Source organism: Bos grunniens, chromosome 10 (assembly GCF_055505025.1).
Source record: "Bos grunniens cultivar Pamir isolate PY7600 chromosome 10, Bosgru_T2T1.0, whole genome shotgun sequence".
NCBI classification, from domain to species: Eukaryota; Metazoa; Chordata; class Mammalia; order Artiodactyla; family Bovidae; genus Bos; species Bos grunniens.
This window is the reverse complement of record NC_141174.1, coordinates 58944594-58966353: the sequence shown is the minus strand read 5'-3', so window position 1 is coordinate 58966353 and position 21760 is coordinate 58944594. Positions and strand designations below refer to the sequence as shown.

Sequence of the window (21760 nt, the reverse complement as noted above, 5' to 3'; positions counted from 1 at the left end):
GAATTATTATAGTACAATTATTAACATGTTTTTAGAAGTTGTAATATAAATATTATAATTGGACTCCATTTGTATAAAGAACTTCAAGTAATTCGTTGTGAGGTAAAAAATAGAATCAATCATCTGGTGACTTAGTACCCTTTGACTATTGTTCTGGTATCATTTAAACTTAACGATTATAGCTCTGCAAATAAAACCAAAATTTCTCATGACAGGAGTTCTGTGCTAAAACCTTCTAGCCTTGATAATTTAGAAAATGAAGAGTCTTCTTATATTTATATTAAAAGATGAATATTCATAATATCAACATGAAAGCTGGGCAAAATGAAGGAGCCTTTAAATTTCATCTATGCACTGAGTCCAAGGCTCAAAAAGTGAACAACAGATAACAGTATCTCTTCCATAAGCTGTGGCTGTGAGTGACTGTTCATTAAATCACAGTCGAGCTTTGAGGTACGAGGAGGAAAAGGAGGAGGAGGAAGGAAAATAAAGAGAAAAATAAGGAAGATAAGTAGGAGGGAAGGGAGAGGGAGAAATGAAGGGTGGTAGTAAGTAAGGAGAGAGAGAGGGAGGAAGGAAGAAAGAAGGAATGAAGGAAGGAAAGAAAATGAAGGGGGGGAAAGGAATGAATGAAAAAAAGAAGAGAAAATGCCAACTTTTACTTCTAATGAATCTGAGGCCAATACATAAAGGAAAAAATACCAGGAAGAGTTGTCATAAATATGACAAGAAAGATTTCTTCCCCAATACTCCATAAAACAAACCTGCCTACCATCCACCACCTTCAGTAACTACTCTTCAAGTACCAATGACAGACGGAGAGTCAGAGAATATTCCAGACTCAGAGCATAAAGGTTTACAGCTAAAGGACAATTTATGACTGGAACTTAGGACACAGATCAGTCCAGATGTTTTGGGAGTTTATAGTTTCCAACAGCTGGTCCCCTTACCTACCAACATTACACCATCGACTTTGTATACTTTTTGGAATATCTGAAATTTCTCATCAGCTGGATTCCACATGTTCTCTTCAGGGATGTAACATTACTCCATGAAAACAAGTTAAAAGGTGAAAAGAAAGATGAACTTGAGAAAAATAGATCAAGCTTTTGCTTATGACAGCTGTACTTAATTTGCCCTAGAAGATAAGCAGATATTTTCCCTGTAGTCAACAGGGTTGCCTATGCCCTTTTCACTTTCAGGGGTGACTGGTGATCAGGCAGATTAATTCACCTTTACGAGCCTCAGGTCCATCGTTGTAAAACAAAGCGACTGAACGAAATGGGCTCCATGAGATCTCTTCCAGGTCTGTCCTTCAACTTTGACTAGCCTTCCTGGGAGCACTGTGTTTAAACCTCATGGGAATTGGCTTGACTTCTCTGTGGAGGTCATCCAAACCTGATTTCCACTTAGCTTGTCCTGTGACTTCTAGTTTTAAGTTGGCCTGGGAATTTCTCCTCTAAAATTTACAACTGGATGAAATAAATCCATCAAGGGCGGCTAATTAGAATGAATATCACTGCCAGCACTAACTTATGAAGGAAGTTCTGTGAGGATAAAGGGAAATGATTCTCCCCAGACACAAGGAAAGTTCCACTGATCTGGCACAAGGGTGGGGATCTGGTGCCAGGACGTGGGGCAGAGGGGTGATTACTAGGTCATTTTTCCCTGAGAAAGGCACGATTCCAAAGAGGACAGGGATAAAAGAGGCCCTGTGTCATTGTATTTAGGATGCAGTTAAATTTCAGCAGTCGGATATTTGCCTGGACCCCTGAAGGCAGGGCTTCCGCAGCCAGGAGCAAAGAACCATCATCTTTACTTCCAGGGATGTCACCCTTCCCAGGAAGTCTTTCCCACATCACCAGCCTTTCTCAGGCTGAATTTCTCCAGCGTGCTGAGCAGTGACTGTGCAGCCTCAGCAGAATCCAACAAGACAAGGTAAGACATAGACTCAGGCCACTTCCACTCCCATCAGCCTCAGCTATTTTCCAAAGGCTCCCACTGAACATGAGTGACCACAGCTGCTATCGGCCAACGGCCACAAGCCATGTCTCCGACATGTTCTTGGTTTTTCCTTTCCCAGAGACAATTCCCAAGTAAGAGGCAGTAAATTCAGGGAGAAGCAGGATCTGGGCCAACTGACTTACCAGTTTGCTGATAGAATCAACTTTGCTGCAATGGGGCTTTCACATCACCACATTCCAGTGCTATAGTATAATTACTTTAAACACAGAGTGGCATCTAACCACGCCACTGTTTATGTGCCCAAATCAGCACTCAGAGGACACTTTTTGCTGTTACCTCGACGTTGCATGTGACTTTGGCTGGGAAAATAAGCCTGATTTTTTGTGCTTGACGTCTGATTCAGAGGCTCTGAAGTGGCGTGTTGGATCCGGTAGCCTGCCCACCACAGAGTTGTGCTGTCGTCCTCACTGGTTCAGTCTGCAAACCAGCTCCATGTGGGGGCGGAGCTTTCCTTCCTGGCTTTCCTGCTTGTCTTTCTCTAATAGTGACAACTGACACAGTGTGACCCACCAAGGCCAAGCTATTTCCGGATAACACTTCCTTAACTCCACCAGTACATTCAGATGCAGTGTTTCACCCAAGGGCCAGACACCCAGCTGATCTTTTTAACTAGGCCTGACTGTCTTACTGCTCCACCCTGTAGGTTGCTGAACACGGGTGGATCTTCATGAAAGCATAACAGAGAACTAAAGCTACTGGATTAGATAGTATTACTTACAGATTCTTGGATATCTAAATGAAAGAGGGCTTACACATCTTTGACAAATTTGTTTAAGTCTTAATTTATATAATACCAAAGCAATGGCTTTTAAGAAGATAGAAAATACACAATAGGAACCTTCCTTACAACTCACAATAAGTAGGTCAATGTGATTGTCGTTGCTAAGTTGTGTCTGACCATTTTGCAATTGTGTCTGACACTTTTGCAACTCCATGGACTGTAGCCCACCAGGATCCCATATCCATGGGATTTCCCAGGCAAGAATACTGGAATAAGTTGTCGTTTCCTTCTCCAGGGGGTCTTCCTGATTCAGGGATCCAACCAACATCTCCTGCATTACAGGAGGTTCTTTACCTCTGAGCCCTGGGAAGCCCAGGTTAATGTGATTACCCCCACTTTGAGATTGGGAAACAGATATTCTGCCAGACATACTTGGGGCAGAAAGGTGATGAAGATGCTAAAGTTAGAATTGACAGCCCCCACCCGGGACCAGTTTATGTGGTCACAGAGGTATCCAACATAAATCGGGTGACCATACATTTTATCAGGCAAACCAAGACTGTTTTTTTCAGAATGAAAAGGAAGTTATCAAAATTTAAAAATGGACCCATGTCTTATACCACTCACAGAAATTAACTTGAAATGTTAATTTCATTAAGATCTAAAACCCGGAACTTCCTAGAAGAAAACATAGGAGCAAAACTCCTTGACATGCATCTGATAACAACGTTTTGGATTTGACACCTGAAACATAAGCAATAAAATATAAAATAAACAAGTGGGATCACATCAAACTAAACAGTTTCTGCACAGCCATCAATAAAATGAAAACACAACCTAAAAAATGGGGGAAATATTTGAAGACCATATATCTGATAAAAGGTTAATTTCCAATGCATATAAAGAACTCAAAACCCTGAATAACTCAATTAAACAACAGGGAAAGGATCTGATTAAACTTTTCTCCAAAGAAGACATATGAAAGGTCAACAGGTGCATGAAAAGATGCTCAACACCAGTGGTCATCAGGGAAATGCAAATTAAAACCACAGAAACATCACCTCACATCTGTTAGAATGATCATCATCAAAAAGACAAGGGCTAACAAGTGCTGGTGTGGATGTGGAGAAAAGGAAACCCCTGTGCACTGATGGTACACTGTGTAAACCGGCATAGCCACTATGGAAAACAGCATGGAGGATCCTGAAAAGACGAAAAACAGAACTTCCATATATGAGTCCCTAGTTTCCCTTCTGGGAATATATCTAAATGTAACAAAAACACTAACTCAAAAATATATCTGCACCACCATGTTCATAGTAGCATTATTTAACAGTAGCCAAGACATGAAAGCAACCTAAGTGCCCATTGACAGATGAATAGCTAAAGCAGTTGTGATGTATATATATACAATGGTATATTATTCAGCTATAAAAATTGGAGAAAACCTAACATTTGTGACAACATGGAAGGACCTTGAAGGCCTTATGCTAAGTGAAATAAGTCATACAGAGAAAGACAAACACTGTATGATCTCACTTGTATGTCGAATCTGAAAATGGTAACAATAACAACAAATCAGACTCAGAGACAGATCAGACTTGTGGTTACTAGAGGTAAGCGGGGGATCGGGGGATCGGGAGACTGGGGATTGGAGGAAGGTGGTCAAAAGATACAAAGGTCAACTTTTAAGATGAGAGAGTTTAATACTTAGGATGTAATGTACAACATGACTACTGGTAACACTGCTGCCTGATGTTTAAGAAAGTTGTTATAAGAAGATCCTAAGAGTTCTCATCACAAGAAGCTTTTTTTTTTTCCTTTATTCTTTTCTTGCTGCTTTTTATTGTAGCTAGAGGAGAAGGTGGATGTTAGCTGAACCTATTGTGGTAATCATTTCACAACTTATGTAAATCAAACTATCATGCTGTAAGCCTTATACAGAGATGTATGTCAATTATTTCTCAATGAAACTGGGAAAAATACTTAAACAAGAATGACAGGCATAACCTGGGACTTTCTGGCAAACCAGGACATACATCCAAATCATCCTCCAGCATCTTCTGTCAGTGGTACTGCATCTGGGTGAACCACGAATCCAATGAAGCGTAAGTTTCAGGCTGCTCACTTGCACTGGTCCCTGTATACGCTGGGAGGAAAGCAGGCTTGTAGTGTTGAAGGTTGAAGGGAAAGGTTGAAGGGAAAGCGAAACACAAGCAGGAAACATCTGTATGGAAGTGATGTTGGTAACTCTCCTAAAGATATTTTAGGAAAAGTCCCAGATCTCCAAGGCTTCAGGTACCTATTAGGATTCATTTCCTAAATAATTATGTATTTCTGTATTTAATATTGGGCTTCCCTGATAGCTTAGTTGGTAAAGAATCTGCCTGCAATGCAGGACCCCAGTTTGATTCCTGGGTTGGGAAGATCCACTGGAGAAATGATAGGCTACCCACTCCAGTATTCTTGGGCTTCCCTTGTGGATCAGCTGGTAAAGAATCTGCCAGCAATGCAGGAAACCTGGGTTGGGAAGATCCCCTGGAGAAGGGAAAAGCTACTCACTCCAGTATTCTGGCCTGGAGAATTCCATGGACTGTATAGTCCATGGGGTCGCAAAGAGTTGGACATGACTGAATGACTTTGAATAATTTTTTTTTCTTGAGTATCCTCCTTTCCACCCCTCACCTCTACCCAAGTTATCTAAGCCTCAGGTTTCATATTTAGTGCCAAGGTGCCTGCTAAGGTGGTGCAGTCTTGGGAGAGAAGTAGGAATCAACAGCATCCCACAGGGTACAATCCCCTGAATAATATTCCATTGTGTGTGTGTATATATATATAAATATGCACCACAACTTCTTTATCTGTTCATCTATCAATGGACACTTAGGTTTGTGTCCATGTCTTAGCTACTATAATCATGCTGCTATGAACGTGGTGGTGTAGATATATTTTTGAATTAGTGTTTTCGTTACTAATAGATGTATTCCCAGGCTGTTTCTTACCTTCATCATGTTTATACTAATGGAATTAGGATGAAATGATCACTAAGGACTGCTCAAGAGAAGAAAATCTCCCAGCTGGAGTTGAGGGTCATAGATGACAGAAAAGGGGTAGCAGTCCTGGTTCCTAATCCTTAGTTGTAGGAAGAAATACAGAAGAACATGGTTTATTATATGTTTGTGAGCTTCAAGTCCTTCTGTAGTCCCTCTCATAGAGTTACTTTCTGCCTTAGTGCTTCACTCAGAATCAGTCCCTGATCCAGCTTCTGCTGCTGCCCAAACCTCCTCTCTAATAAGCTCTGTTCCTGTCAGGGTATTGGCTGACATATTCATAGTATTCTAGTGGTTCATCCAGTAAAGAATCTGCCTGCAATGCAGGAGACCCAGGTTCGATCCCTAGGTCAGAAAGATCCCCTGGAGAAGGAAATGTCAACCCACTCCAGTATTCTTGCCTGGAGAATTCCATGGACAGAAGAGCCTGGGCTGCAGCCCATGGGGTTGCAGAGTTGGACACGACTGAGTGACTAAGCATACACACACTCTATCCTAAAGATTCATCCCCAACCAAGTTTGGGGAGCCCTTCAATCTAATCCTTTCTCTGCACTGACTCATTTTGTGGCTTTGTCATTTGTCATACAATCCTCAGTTTTTTTGAATGTGCAATGAAAATAAATAATGCCAGCAGCTCCTTGAAAAAAAATAGATCAAAATTTACAATCAGCTGATCTTCATGCATTAAAGCAGCACCTTAGGTGCATGGAATATGAGAAAAGAATATGTGATTGTCTTGGCGGACTTCCTGATCCTACTTCAAGAAATGAGGTGAGATACTCTTGTTTTGTCACCAACTGGATACTTTGCAGTATCTTTGCCTCAGGGAGTTATGCATTTTTAGCCATGCTGCCAGCATGTTTCCTGACTGCCAGTCAAGGAAATGTCCTTTTAAACAGGCTGGGGAATGCCACACATCCAAACACTCAAATTGATGAGATTGTGAAAACTGTCTGAAAACTGAAAGCTATGATTCTGCAAATCCCTCACATCTCTTCCGCTTCTGGCTGTCTTTCATATTTTTGCGAAGATCATGCATGTTTTCTCATGCCTCTGGACATGTTGTTTCTCCAGTTAGAACGCTTCTTTATATTTTCTCCGCTTGGACCACTCCTCGTTATCCTTCACAGTTTTCCCAGCTATCATAGTTTTCAGGAAGTTTTCCTGAGCACTGCTGCTCTCCACCCATCACCATTAGCACCTAGTTCCTGATCACATCACCGGACTCCACACTGTTTGTTATCTGTCTCCTCCACTGGACTAGAAACAATCAGAGTATGGGGCTGTGTTCACTATAGTACTCAATAGTCAAAAAATGTTGAATAAATGAACAAGTGAATGAAAGCAAGAAAGTATTGTCGATCATTAATACGACATGAACTCTGGTTTAGTGGCTCCAGAAATAGATTCAAAGAATTTCCTTTGAAACTTACTTTGATTTATCCCCAATTTAGAGAATGTAGCCCTTATTGGGAACACCATAAGGACAAACTATTCATAGATTCAAATAAAATCTCAATGGTCTGGGAGACTCTGAATGATATATAAACAAGTAAATTAGACTCTCATTTCCAGCTTTTAATAGTATTGTCCTGCTAAAAGCAAGATGGATCAGTAGGGTGTGGATGGGTATATTATCCCTTGATGATATCTCTCTCTCCCTCTCTCTCTCCCATTGCTCTGTCCTTTAATTTATTTATTTTTTCAGATTAATTTCTCAAAAATTTCAAAATTTCAAAAAAATTCATTTTTATTCTTTTGTTTATTTATAATTTTTTAGTTTTCAAATAAAACAAAGATGAATTTTTTAATGATAAAAAGTACGATTCACAAACAAGATAGACATCATAAACCATTAGACACCTAACAACAAAGAAACAAAATTACATAAAGCAAAAATCAGAAGAAACATAGGGAAAAGAAATATATATATAATCATAGTGAGCCATATTAACATTTCTCTGAGAATATTTGATGAAGTGCAGAAAAAATAAGAATAGGAGCATCTTGGATAATGTCATTAATAATTTAAATATAATAGATTTCTATTTACATTGATTTATATTATATCATACACAAATATACTTAAAATTTTGTATCTCATATGTTGTTAGTAGATGTCCATAAGACATTTAGAAAAGTAAATGGCAAAAAGATAAAGAGCTCTGTGTTTTTAAAACAGTCTCTGCTCAGCACTGCTTAGCCAGTGAGTGCAAACAGAGTCCAAGGCTTCTTCCATCCAGCCCAAGAGCCCAGAGAGATGTTTTTCCCTTGCCCTTCTAAACTGCAGCACCGTGATAGCTAAACATTAGCACCAAATATTTTATCCTCAACAAGTTAGTAAAATGAATTTTTTAAGTCCAGATTAGAGCCAAGGGAGCTTGGGAAAATTTGTCTGGAAGGCTAACTTGCTTTGTCAAAACTCACTTACAGAATTGTTCACCCTAATCTTGCACAGATTAAAAACGGTATAATTAAACACATTAGAAAGTTTTCAAGTTGTCCAGGTAGCAGGAAAATCGTAATGACAATATTATATTGTATCTAGAAACTGTGCTTGAAGACTATAAAGACAGTTAATGCTATGTCTTCCTGTTACACTAAAAGACGTCAACATTCCCATAATTTAAAAACTACATTATTTACTGCCCACCCTATCTCCAGCATAGTATGAGCTGTAAAATAGGAATAGGGATGCAGCAGTGAAGCAGGGCAGTCTAGGGGTACTTCATTACTAAAATCAGTAATGGGAAAAATCTCCTGTCTCCGACAATCTGCATACTTAGAATGGGATAAATTTGCTTGTGTGTGGAGAGAAGTGGTGATACACTTTTTTCCCATTTAGCAGAAACTGATTCAGAAGAGGTTGAGTAATTTCTACTGTTGCATTTCAGAGAAGAAATGACTGAAAATGAAAACAGAACCCAGAAATTCTGACTTCTAAACCTATATTTGTCCCATGACCCTTCTGGGATTCCCCTTATTTTTTTTTTTTTTCTGAATGGGGGCAAAAAATAGACGTATTTCTACTTATGACAAGAAGCCATACCTTGGATAACTATTCCCTTGACCCAGACTAGAATGTAACTTCTTCAGTTTTATAACAAGCTGCTATAGGATAAATCACTGTAGTGTTAGAATCCTTTTCCTCCCTAGCACCATCACACCAACCAGGCTGGTGTCCTTGCTGTTCTGGGACTCGGCATGCTCACTCCTTGTTCCAGGAATGGTCTTCCCTCTCTTCTCTGCTCATCTAAACTGTGTCTTCTATCAGATTCACCGAGGCCTCACTTCATTTAAGGAGGGTACTCCCCTCTCATCAGCTCATAACTGGGCCCCTCTCTGAATTCCTCTAGCACTTTCTAAATCATTCTTCTTAGAACTTCATTCTCTTCTCTTTTTGTCTTCACTAAACTGTGAACGCCTGGAGAGCAAGGTCCATGCCTTACTTTGGAATATTGTCCTTTCCTATATTCATTAGGCATTAAATAGGCAACTTACAAATCGTTGTTCAAACAGCCCCCAGAATCATCTTATCCTTAGTGGTACTCCAAAGCTTGATGAAGAGTGAGTGAGCATGATGGGAAGCACATGAATTTTGAGTCAGACAGAATCTTTTAATCTTTCTTGGTCCTAGTTTTGTCTTTTTTTTTTTTTTTGCTATAAATAGAATTAAGAAGACCTAACTTGCCAAGTTGTCCAGATTAGAAATAATGTGAAATGTCAATTACAGTGCCTTCTGTATAGTAGGCTGTTAATAAATGGAAACTGTTCTTGGTTATATAATAAGAGCTGGAAAAAAATTATTTTATTTTGCATTCATTTGCAAAACAGATGAGTTTTGATATTACTCTCATCAAAGGAAAATAAAAATTATTTGGCAATATTATTTGAACTCATGATTAGAGAAGTGTGGAGGGAAAATGGGAAAGATTTTGGGCTGTGTGAATGTTTTTTTACTTATCAACATCAGGCTCAGAACTGGGGTTCTCTGCATTGAACATACCAGCAGTCACATCTTCAGAATGAAAAGTTTTAAAACATATTCCTCTGCAAATTATTTCACTCTGTTCTCAGGATTTGTCAGGCTTCTCTGCTACTCTTGCCTGATGTCAGATTAAGAAGATAAACAATTTTAAAACATACCGAAGGAATGTTTTAAAGGAATTTTGTATATAATGATTTCTCTTTAGCCAAATGAATAGTTTTAATTACTTAAAATATGTGCATAGATCACCATGTGAGAATGTTCTTGATCCATAATCTCCTGTCTTTTCCTCAGTGGAACAGATGCCAAAATCTTTGCATTGACTGTAAACCAAACAAAGTTGCTACTTAATTAGCTCTAGTGACCTGGTAGCCTGAACACAAATGGTCCTTTTATTTTCAGCCACTCCAGTGATTTCCAGCAAATGAAGAGCCTGAAACATTCTGGCTGTCTGGAGAACCTATAACTGAAAGTCAGGTGAGTACCCTCTAAAAGAAGAGAGTCCTGTTCAAGAGAGTCTTATAACCTCATGAACAATTTATAAAACACTGAAGAGGAGGCCCACAAGCCTCAAAGACAGAAATCTATGAAGAACTGACTTGATGCATATTCTTGGGTGAGTCCTATGCCCTTGTCCCCTTGTGGCTCCTCCATTTGTAAAAATGAGGATGATATTTTTATGAGATATTATCATGAGGTCTATTTAGATGTGTGGCACAGTGACTGAGGACACTGGCTTGGAGTTGGAAAGACCTGAACTTAAATCCTTGGTTTATTACTTATCAGTGGTCACTTTGAGCAGAAAACCTCTTTATATTTTACTTCTGTTGTTTGTAAAATTGGGGTAGTTATTGTTCCTATCTCATAGGGTCATTATGAAGATTAAATAATATGCCTGGAATATCACAATAACTCAATAATTATTAGCTATTATTTATAGAGTGCTCTATGCTTCTTATAGAAAAAACCATATAATTCAAAATCCAAAATATTCAATTGGCAGATAGATTTGGGAAGGCATTTTCAGTTTTCAGTAGATTTAAATAGGCTTCCACTTTCAATGAGTACTATATGCCAAATTACCGTAATTTTCTGTGTGAAATTCACACATTTTCTGGTTATTTTTTATATGCTTGTAGAATTACAACCATCAAGATTATGTGATTATGTGTCACATTCATCTCCATAACATTGCTCCCTCTCTCGTGATAATTTCCCTGTGAAATACTAGGACTAGATGAAGTAAAAGGGAGAATTATTAAATTATCAAGCCCTGAACTAGTCAAACTTGACTGTTCTTTGAGATTCTCACCTACATTCATTTTCAATAATGTAATTTCAAATTAATGATCTTAGTTTTTGGGTATATGTTTATGAATGAGACCTAGAAAGAACCTTTATAAGTAACTGAAAAGTGATGATTGAAAGATACAGTTTTCCTTGGTTTGAACTGTTACCTACAGGTGTTAAGATACTTCAGAAAGTCTAGGCAGATAGGACACGCTGGTGCACAGATGACTGAGGGACAAATAGATGGAGAAGCATAGCCCAAAGGAAATTGGAAATGAGAAAAAGCAGGATTGGGAGAGGGTGGCTGCTCTGAGAGACTGCTGGCCAAGACAGGAAGTGGATGGATGGGCATATTGGTTTGAAAATGATCAGTCCATGCAGATGTGTGCTGCCACCTCTGTTTCTGATGTCAATGAGCAGAAGTAGCTCCAGTCTGCTCCTCTTCCCTCTGTGTCCTCTCTTCTGTGGCTGACATCACCCAGTCCTGCTTCCCTCCTCCCCTCATAGCTCCATGCCTTACCCAGCTGGAAAGTTGGTGCATTGGAGTTGTTTACCATTAGAATCAGAGCATAATGAATATTTGAGCTGAAAGACAGATGCATGCCTATTCCAGGAAAACACCCTGATTATCATATTCTCCACAACCTCTGAATGCTACTTTTGATAAGGAGATCACCACATGAATTGCATATAATAATAAGCTGCTTATTTTTAAACAGCTTTATTGAAGTTTAATTGACATATCAAAATCTATTTTAAATGTACAATTTAATGACTTTTTAAAATAAAGTCATAGGGTTGTATAATCATTACCACAATCCAGTTTGAGAACATTTCCAACTCCCCAGAAGATCTCTTATGCTTGTTTTCAGTTATTCCTCATTCCTACCCCTAACACCAGGTGGTCACCAATATGCCTTCTGTCTCTATAGATTTGCCTTTTCTAGACATATACATGAAGTCATCAAATATGTCTTTTGCATCTTTCATTTAGTATAATGTCTTTGAGTTTCATCCTTGTTTTTATCATACATCAGTAGTAGTAGTTTTCTTTTTTCTTTTTTTTTTTTTTGCTAAAGAGTATTCCATTGTCCAAGCACACCTGATAGACATTTGAATTGTTTCCAGTCTTTTGCTACTACAAATAATGCTGCTGTGGACATTTACATATATGTCTTTGTGTAAATATATGTTTTCATTTCTCTTGGGTAGATTCCTAACAGCAAAATTGCTGATTGAGATGGTAGGTTTAACTTCTTAAGAAACTGCCAAAAGATTTTTCAAAGCAAAAAATAAATTTTGCATTTCCACTAGCAGTGAAAGAGGGTTCCAGTTTCTCCACATCCTTGGCAACACTTACTATTGTCTGTCTTTTAAGTTATATCCATTCAGTAGGATCGTAAGCATCCTAAAATGACCAGACATCACTTATCAACTAACAGGACCTTTGGTGTCCATTTAAGAAGAAATGGAATGCTTATTTGCTATTTCTTGTTTTGGTCAAACAATTAGAAGAAGTGTGTGGGTGTGTGTGTGTGCACACACACACACACACACGCACACACACACACACCTCTCTAGCTCTTGATGTGAGCAAAGGTAGAGGCTTGGCGCTGATTTTCTTCTCCCCGCCCAAGAGGCCAGCTTCTTCTCCTATACAACTCCTCCTCTGTTCCAGAAAATTGAAACAGATCCCTTTAGGCTGAGCCTTTCATACCCCATGGTATTATTTCAAAGAAAACAATAAAAAAAATTTCAGGGAAGTCATTTATTGATTTTGTTCCCATAATGATGGAATTAGGTGATAAATAATGCAAGCAGAAGCAAAGAGAATAAAGTAGAGAACCCAACATTTGTCAATTGCCCATGTACTGAATATGGGATAAGACTTTTCATATTTTTCACATCAGGAAATTCTCATAATCTTTGATGTATTTTATAAATCACCATTTCATGGTCAAGAAGTGAAAGCACAGAGAGATTAGGTCAATTGCATAAGGTTGCACAGTGAGTGAAGTTAGGTTTTAAGCCCAGGTCATTAGTTCTGAACTGATTTTCTTTCACTACACCAACTGACAAGAAATAAACAGGAAAGGAAAATTTTAAGGAACAAAGAGCAAAAAGTTCATGTAAATGTTAACTACTGAGAGAATGTAACAAGATTTATAATGGTCTAAATTATACAACCAACGATCGGTTTGTGGTACAAGGGTTCTGTTATTTCCATGCTTTGATGCTTATGACATATACAGAGTTCAAACCCTGGGGACTAGGAATCAAACTCGAAGCTTTAGGAAGGATGGGGAGGTATGGTATTCCTGCTTATTTTATTTTCTCCCAGCTAAGAAAAGATTGTTCATTCTGAGTACTTGCCCAGATAATGCAGAGAAAATCCAGAGACATTTTTACCACCCAGAAACTGAGAGGTTCCTGAATTAAACTAGTACATTTTTTTGAGTAACAGTTCTGCTTCCCTTGGATGAGCAGAATCTTTGCTGATGTCATCACCACCCACCACCACCTGGCATCCCTGCATGGTGGTGGTCAGAGCAGTGGAGAAATGGGTGGAGCATTTAGAAGAGATTACTTGGAGGAGATGTCTCAAAGAATCACATTTACAGATTCTACAGAGAGGTCTCCTTAATCTCTGTCTTTAGGAATAACTGATGTATGTGTCTCATACACCATCTTTTTCCATGAACGTTTATATGGTCATCATGAAAGGAAAAGTGATAACTCATCTTTAGGATGCCTAGTTTCAAGGGAAATGGCACTGCCTCCTTTAGTCCTTCTGTTCCTTTGAGCATCAGGTTAGGGGTCGATTATGCTTAGGTTGGGGATATGCAGAGGGAGAATGAGAGATGTGAATATGAGCAATATTCTGTGAAATTACCTTTTCTCTAACAGCCAATACAGCTCTAGTATTTGGGGATTATTTAGATTTTTGCCAATTAAAGTCTTCAAATTTTAGGGCTTTAAATTAAATCCTGCCTGACAGCAACTTGTTACTTAGCTCATATTATCGATGTGTACTTAATAGCTCTTATCTTTGAATGGTAATAAAAATACCAGTGTATGCCACAGGATCTCAGAGTGAGAGGAAAAACTAGCAAAAGCAGTTAAAAGGTGCTTTGCCAGAACAAATGTTTATTGATGTACCCAATAAAAATACTAATAATAGTAGCACAGATCAATACCACTTCCCAAACTAGGTTCCAAAACATATTAATAGGTGATCTGGGGTGGTGGGAAAACCCAACTCTATAATCAAAGACATTTGGGAAACACTGAGTGGAATTTGTACAACACTAAAGAGACTTCAATGTATTAAATGTGCATTATCAGCCTTCAAAAGGGGGATACCATATGGGGATTTTCTGAGCTGCTTGAAAAGACAAACATTTAATCACAGGAACAAGACGTAAAACATTTGGGGTAAAGATAACATGGAAAATTTGCTATTGCTTCAGGGGTATATTTCGTTGTCTTATCCAAAGTTCACATATCCAGACCACTCTTCATTTCACCTACCTTCTGCCTAATATCTCCAGGAAGGACCCAGATTGGTAAACATATAGAGCATAGGAAGATACTGAAAGAGGAATGGTATCCATGATCCTTTCTAAATCCGAATTATCTTCTGAAAGCCGAGAGCCAGCCTGTTTGAGGCACTGGTTAATGGTGGTTTCATGTGAAAAGGAAATTCTTCATTAAAAAACAAAACTAAAAAGCAAATAAACAAAAACTAATTTATATAATAACTACATGCAGTGCATGGGACTTGTTTGGATCTGGATTCTAACAAACCAAGTATAAGAAAATATTTGGGGGATGAGTGGAAAGTTTGAAGGCTAAGGAATTATAATAATCATGTTAAGCATGATAATGGTACCTGGTGCTCTAAGGACATATGCTTAGTAGTTTAGTGTGGAATATCATGATGTTTAGGATTTACTTTAAAATAACCCAGGGAATTCCCTGGCAGTCCAGTGGTTAAGACTCCATGGTTTCACTGCCAAGGGTGCAGTTTCAATCCCTGCTGCTGCTGCTGCTAAGTCGCTTCAGTCGTGTCCGATTCTGTGCAACCCCATAGACGGCAGCCCACCAGGCTCTGCCGTCCCTGGGATTCTCCAGGCAAGAACACTGGAGTGGGTTGCCATTTCCTTCTCCAATGCACAAAAGTGAAAAGTGAAAGTGAAGTCGCTCAGTCGTGCCTGACTCTTAGCGACCCCATGGACTGCAGCCTACCAGGCTCCTCTGTCCATGGGATTTTCCAGGCAAGAGTACTGGAATGGGGTGCCATTGCCTTCTCCGATGAGGAACAAAGATCCTGCAAGCCATAAGGCATGGCCAAAAAATAAAAATAAAAAAAATAGAGGAAGCAAATATGGCAAAATATTAATAACTGTTCAGTCTAAGTAATGGAATATAGAGAGTTTTTATAATTTTTGTTAGTTTGAATTTTTTTATGATAAATAGTTTTTTTTTTTTTTTTCTTCTTAATGCAGGTTTGTCAGTGCAGATCTACTAAAATCAAACTCTCTAGAGACTGGGCCTAAAAGTCTGCTATTGTTTCCCTCCTCCTCTCTCTCACTCTCTTTTTAAAAAATCATATGTAGTATCAGCTAGCTGAGATGCTAGCTTCCTCTGGACTGTGATAACCTTTGCACATTGCCCCGTACTTCACAGCCCAGTACTTGGCAGTGAGGTTGGTGTGTGAGGTGATTTTAACACAGGAGAAAGCCTATTGCAGTGCTCCTGAGCAGTGGCTGGTATGAAGCTTCAGGTCTTTTCCAGTACTGAGTAGGCAAAGTCTGGCATGGTCCAGTGTGTAGACCCAGAGCCATTTTGAATTACATGAGCCCAGGTACTCATATGCAAACAAAATCATTGGCATATAAGCAAAGGCTTTTGGTTTTTCAATTTTACAAGAAGTATATTTAGAAAGCAATTTTAAAATGCTCTCATTTCCTTTAAAATTTTAAGTAAATTTTTTCACAAGTCTGTACATTTAGCTGTTAAGAACTATTCTCTGTAATACACAGTTGCATATCTGAATTAAGATTAAAAAAGTGAATAATTACTTGTCATAATTAGAAGGTAACTATAAAATTATAATAAAAAGTAATATTATATTGTGCAAGTACAACATTTTAAAGCAAACAATGTAATAACTCTAATCAATTTCTAACATGGGTACCTAAAAATTAGTTCTTTAAAGAGAATGGCCACTGTGAGTGATTAGCATAATAAAGTTATATATTATACTTCACATACTAAATGACTGTCAACCTTCAGAGTTGATGTTTTGATATATCTTTTAAAAGAACACAGTGAAGAACACAGAAATTCATTACCTGCAGAATCCATGCTATTAACCCATACCATCTATACTCTCAAAACCCCATATCATCATAACTTTCTAAATATTCTGGCAGAAGGCTTACAGAACAGGCCTGAGTATCATGCTGTGGTGCATATGGTCTGCAGAAAGTGGATCACCAACATAATTAGCCATGTTCTAAGACATCACATCCATTAAATATAGGTTTGTGAGCTGTTTTCATTTTTCTAAAATACACTGAGATGGCCTCATAGCTGCCTTTTTAAATGCTTATCTGTTACCATTTAAAATCATGTAGCATACCAGAAGGCAATGGCACCCCACTCCAGTACTCTTGCCTGGAAAATCTATGGAAAGGGGAGCCTGGTAGGCTGTAGTCCATGGGGTCGCTAAGAGTCAGACATGGCTGAGCGACTTCACTTTCACTTTTCACTTTCATGCATTGGAGAAGGAAATGGCAACCCACTTCAGTGTTCTTGCCTGGAGAATCCCAGGGACCGGGAAGTCTGGTGGGCTGCCGTCTGTGGGGTCACACAGAGTCGAACACAACTGAAGCGACTTAGCAGCAGCATACCAGATGTGGTACCTTTAATACACCTTGGGAAGCATCAATCTAATTTAAGTGCAGCAAAATTATATCAGATCCTTTACTATTAGGAAAGAAAGGGGGAAAATGATTCCTAAAGGGGAAGAAGTATGTCATATATATTTGTTTGACTTGTATCTAGAGCAGTGCCTAAAACAAATAGGCATGCAGTACAAGTTTGTTTGAGTAAATGAATGAATGCTCATCATGTCTCCAAATTATCTCTAGCCCCTATTCTCAAAACCAATTATTTGTCAAGATAAAGGCTTTAATCAGAGCGCTTAGCCCATGAAAATTAAATTGCTGAACCTGGCCCCTTTGTAGGAAATGTAAAACTCATGAAATTCAAGTACTCTTGGGAAATCCAAACACATTTTCATTTACCAGTGTATATAATTGAGGCAAAAATAAATTAGATAAATTTATTTAAATACATGGATATTAGCTTTTGATATTTCCTAAAACACTGGAAAAGGAAATGGAAAATTCTCTCTCATGAGGATTTGGAGGCTGCTTATTGTAACTGAAACAATGCAGACAGAAAGCCTGGGCTCGAATCCTGACTCTGCAACTGGTTAGCAGTGTATAACCTGGTAAAGTCGTGTATTCTCTCTGAGCTTCAGTACTCTCACTTTATACAATGAGAAGGTGAGACTAAACTGTCTATAAGTTTCCTTCCAGCTCTAAAATTCTGTTTTCCAATTCTTCTTCTCCCAGAGACTCCTGAGCAGTGCTTGGTACGAAGCTTCAGGTCTTTTCTAGTACTGAGTAGGCAGAGTCTGGCATGGCCCAGTGTGTAGACCCAGAGCCATTCTGAATTACATGAGCCTGGGTATTGGCAAACAAAATTATTAGCATATATGTAAAGGCTCTTGGTTTTTCAATTTTGAAGCAAGTATATTTAGAAAACACTTTAAAATGCTCTCATTTCCTTTAATATTTAAGTAAAATTTATCACAAATCAATACATTTAGTTGTTAAGAAATATTTTCTGTAATCAGATTGTTCGGGAGTGAACTGTAGCTTTAGAACTTGGACACTGATAGATGTGCTAACTAGTCTTATTGTGGTAGTCATTTCACAGTATATATGTCTACCAAATCATCACCCTCTACACCCTCAACTTTCACAATGTTATATGTCAATCATATCTCAAACCTGGGGAGAAAAGATCTTAGCAAAGGGACTTCTCCATGACTCAATTACCTTGTCTTTTTAAAGTCATTACAAAAAGAAAAAAAAAAATGCTATCTCCTTAAGGGTTTGTGGGAAGCATAAGAATTAAACGAAAAACGAAACTTGCAAAGCACTTCGGAGAGCATCTGACCTAGTAATCACTCAATGAAGCAGCTACAACTGGTTTTTTCCAAATATCCTTTATCTAGGAAACAACTTTTTTATTTTAAAGAACACAATAAAAGTGTTCGTTTGGTATGTTCCTACCCCTTCACTTTGGAGAAAGAAATGGCAACCCACTGCTGTATTCTTCATGGTCCATGGGGATGCAGAAAGTCAGATACAACTGAAGTGACTAAGCATGTACCCCTTCACTCTGACCTATTTTTGTCACGTCTGCAGAATAAGTGAGGAAGGCAGGCAAGGATCATCACCTGACTGCTCCTGGTCTCTCCGACTCTAGAGTTCTGTTCCTCTCTACAACTAAATAAATTGCTTTAGTCATCAAATTTGCCTAAAGTTGACTGTCTGGTTGCTTGCTATTGACCCATTCTATGCAACTCTACAGAAGTGGCCATGTGAAATGCCAACTTGGGTTGAAAATGATGGTTCAGGAAGCCCGTGTCCTGTTTTTATGAGGCCCATGAGATAATAACTGTGGTTTAAATGCTGCAAAATGCTTTTCAAATGCCACTTATTATACATAAGGTCCAATTTGAAGATAAAATCTAAAGGGAAAAGGCCAGATGTGGAATGTGACCTCTGGAAGATCTCTCATTATGATAAGGCACAGTGCTCATGTCCTATGGATCCCGGAATGGTTGTCTCTCTGTACTGATTTGGCATAATGAGAGGGATGACCTGCAGGGGAAGAGGAGAGACCCCATTCCCCAAGAGCACTGGGAACAAAAAGAGGAGACGACCATAGGGAAGAAATGGCCAGGTTCATTCTGAACTATTACCTCACATTCATAAACATTTTAAGTAAACAGTAATTGTATTTTACATTTTAAAATAAATGTTTTTCTTTAAAATAACTGACAGGAAATTCTTATGAATTTGTCTCCTATTAAAGGGAAATTCTTATGAATATGTCTCCTTTTAAAGGAAACGAATAAACATTTGAATTAACAGCCATTAAATCAAAATTCTTTAAAAACTCTATAACTGATGTTTAGAGTAAATGTAGATGAATAATGTCAAATATATGTATCATTCCTTTATTTTAGAAACACATTTTTGCCATTTTTTTTTTTTCTTTCTTAGAAGCAATACATAAGAGTGATACCACTGACTGGAAATAGTTGCTGGGGGAAAACTCTGACATCAAGCAAAAGGCATGTAATCAGCCAGAACAGTACAATTAGCAGCAGTATTGTGCCCAACCACACAAACTTGCAGTGCCCTGTACCTAAAAACAAGTTTTGAGGGAATGCAGAACAAGGAAAACGTGTTTGGGTTTTTTTTCTTCCCTGTTAATTAGCATAAGTCACAAAGCTATAAGGATTTTAGTTTGAAATAGGAATTACAGATAATGGGGAAATCTCAAAAACAGGATAAAGATTAAATTCACAAGATGAGTTGATATCTTTATATCTTCATGAATGTAATCCATAAATCCATCTAAAACCATTTTTTAAAAATCATTCCAGTTTAACTATCTTTCCCCAAATCTCTTTAAAAAGTTTTAATGCCTGGCTTTTCCTGAAACTCAAGGATGTTTAATTCTCCAAGTTGCCAAGAGTAACAGAGAAATCTTTGATTTAAGAAATGGAACGTTTGCCAAATTCTTTCCATGGGTTTGGAGTGAGATAGGATAGCATGGTGCCTTATCCTCATCTTCAACATCAGTGGGAACAGTAATTCAGTCCCTACCACCCCATTCAGATGGGGAGCCTCCAGCTGTGGGTGGTTCTGCATTTTTCGAATTCCTCCTGGAGGGCTGACAGTCACCCTGCTAGCCACAGCTGACAGTAGACTCCTGTCGCATGCTGCATTTTACTGCTCAGCTCTAGCAATGATAAACAAAACCAGGGGGACTAAAGGCAAAGGTGATTTCAGGACAGCCACCAGTTCCCCACATGGACCCTGAACTGTCCAGCTCTCTCCTTTATGCTGTGTTTATGGCTCAGATGAAGTAACTGGAAACTTGGAAAGGAAAAGCCAAGCTGCCAATAGAATGGGGAGTAAGTAGCAGCTTACCTGACAGCTTTGTCATTCTTTGTTCAGTTTATTAAGTTTATTAAACTTATAAACTTTGTTCAGTTTATAAAAACCCAGGCAGACTTAAGCTGTTAGGGTGGAAGGGGTGCTATCAACCACTGCCCTATTGACACCTTCTTGTTAAATGACATATAATTCTTTATAAATTCATATAATTCTTTATAATTATTTAAAAACAGATCTATCCATTGGAAACAGGACTGTGGATTTTGTCCCCAGCCTTTCTTCTCTCAAATCTGGGTTTCCATCTGTATGAGTGGGCACATATCTTGGGTACTTCTCAATGTTTACTGATACCTACCTTGCTCTTTGAAAATTAAATACTTTACTAAAAAAGTGAACACTGCAGTGTCAGGTTTTTATTTAATTTAATAAATCTTGCTATACCTCTGCTGACAAAGAGGATGTGTTCTACCACCTTAGAAATGTTATTGCCAGACATAGAAATTATGCTAATACAAACAATGCTTTCAACAGATGAAAGTTTATCCTATTTTCTTTTCCTCTTCAAAGTCACTGTATACTCAAAGAAGTGATACAGGACAGCATAAAATGTGTATCAAGTCTTGGGGCTGAGAAAGAGATCCAGGTAACGTTAGAAGAGTAAATGGAGAAACTGAGCCCAAATAGGTCCCAAATGATCCCTCATCTCTAGCGGTTCTTTTCAACAGACGTTCAGCAGGATCAGCTAGCATCCTTGGATGGTAGCCTCCCTTCAACCCAACTCACAGAGCACCTAAATGTTCCAGTCAAGGTCACCCTTTAGATCAGCAGTTCTCAACTAGGGGCAATAATTCTTCTTCATGAGGTGCCCTGCACTGTAGAATGTTTAGCAGCATTTCTAGCCTCTATCCACCAGATACCAGTAGCATTACCCAACTCAGTCACTACCATCACATTATGACAACTAAACATGTCTCCAGACACTGCCAAATACTCTTTTAGGGGCAAAATCACCTTCTGATAATAAGTGGCAAAATAGGGGTTTGAAAATTGCATGATCTCACGAATGTGTGTGCATGCTAAGTCGCTTCAGTCATGTCTGACTCTTGACAACCCCATGGACTGTAGTCCACCTGGTTCCTCTGTCCATGGGATTCTCCAGGCAAGAATACTGGAGTGAGTTGCCATGCCCTCCTCAATCTTAAAAATATCTCTCCTTTTAAAAATGCTGAAATTCCTGTAATAAGGCCTTGTGTCTTTCTTTCCACAGTCACAGAATACAAAGCTGGCACTTGTACCTTTTCTTATAGAGGTACCAGTGTGAGGTAACTTGGTGAGAATGCACTTCTTTCACTGAAGTGCAACTAGTCAGTCAATAATGAAAGAGGTTGGTTTTCAGAACCTTCCCAGTTC

At 38.6% G+C, this 21760-nt stretch overlaps 1 protein-coding gene across 3 annotated transcripts in view; it reads left to right on the top strand.

Moving 5' to 3' along the window:
* The window catches only part of FRMD6 (FERM domain containing 6), a 267317-nt gene that overhangs the window by 148792 nt on the left and 96765 nt on the right, over positions 1-21760 (top strand). For all 3 annotated transcript variants that reach the window (XM_086321532.1, XM_086321534.1, XM_086321531.1), the window contains one exon: positions 10188-10262. The gene's annotated coding sequence lies outside the window, so the exon portion shown is untranslated. The remainder of the gene's footprint in view (positions 1-10187; positions 10263-21760) is intronic.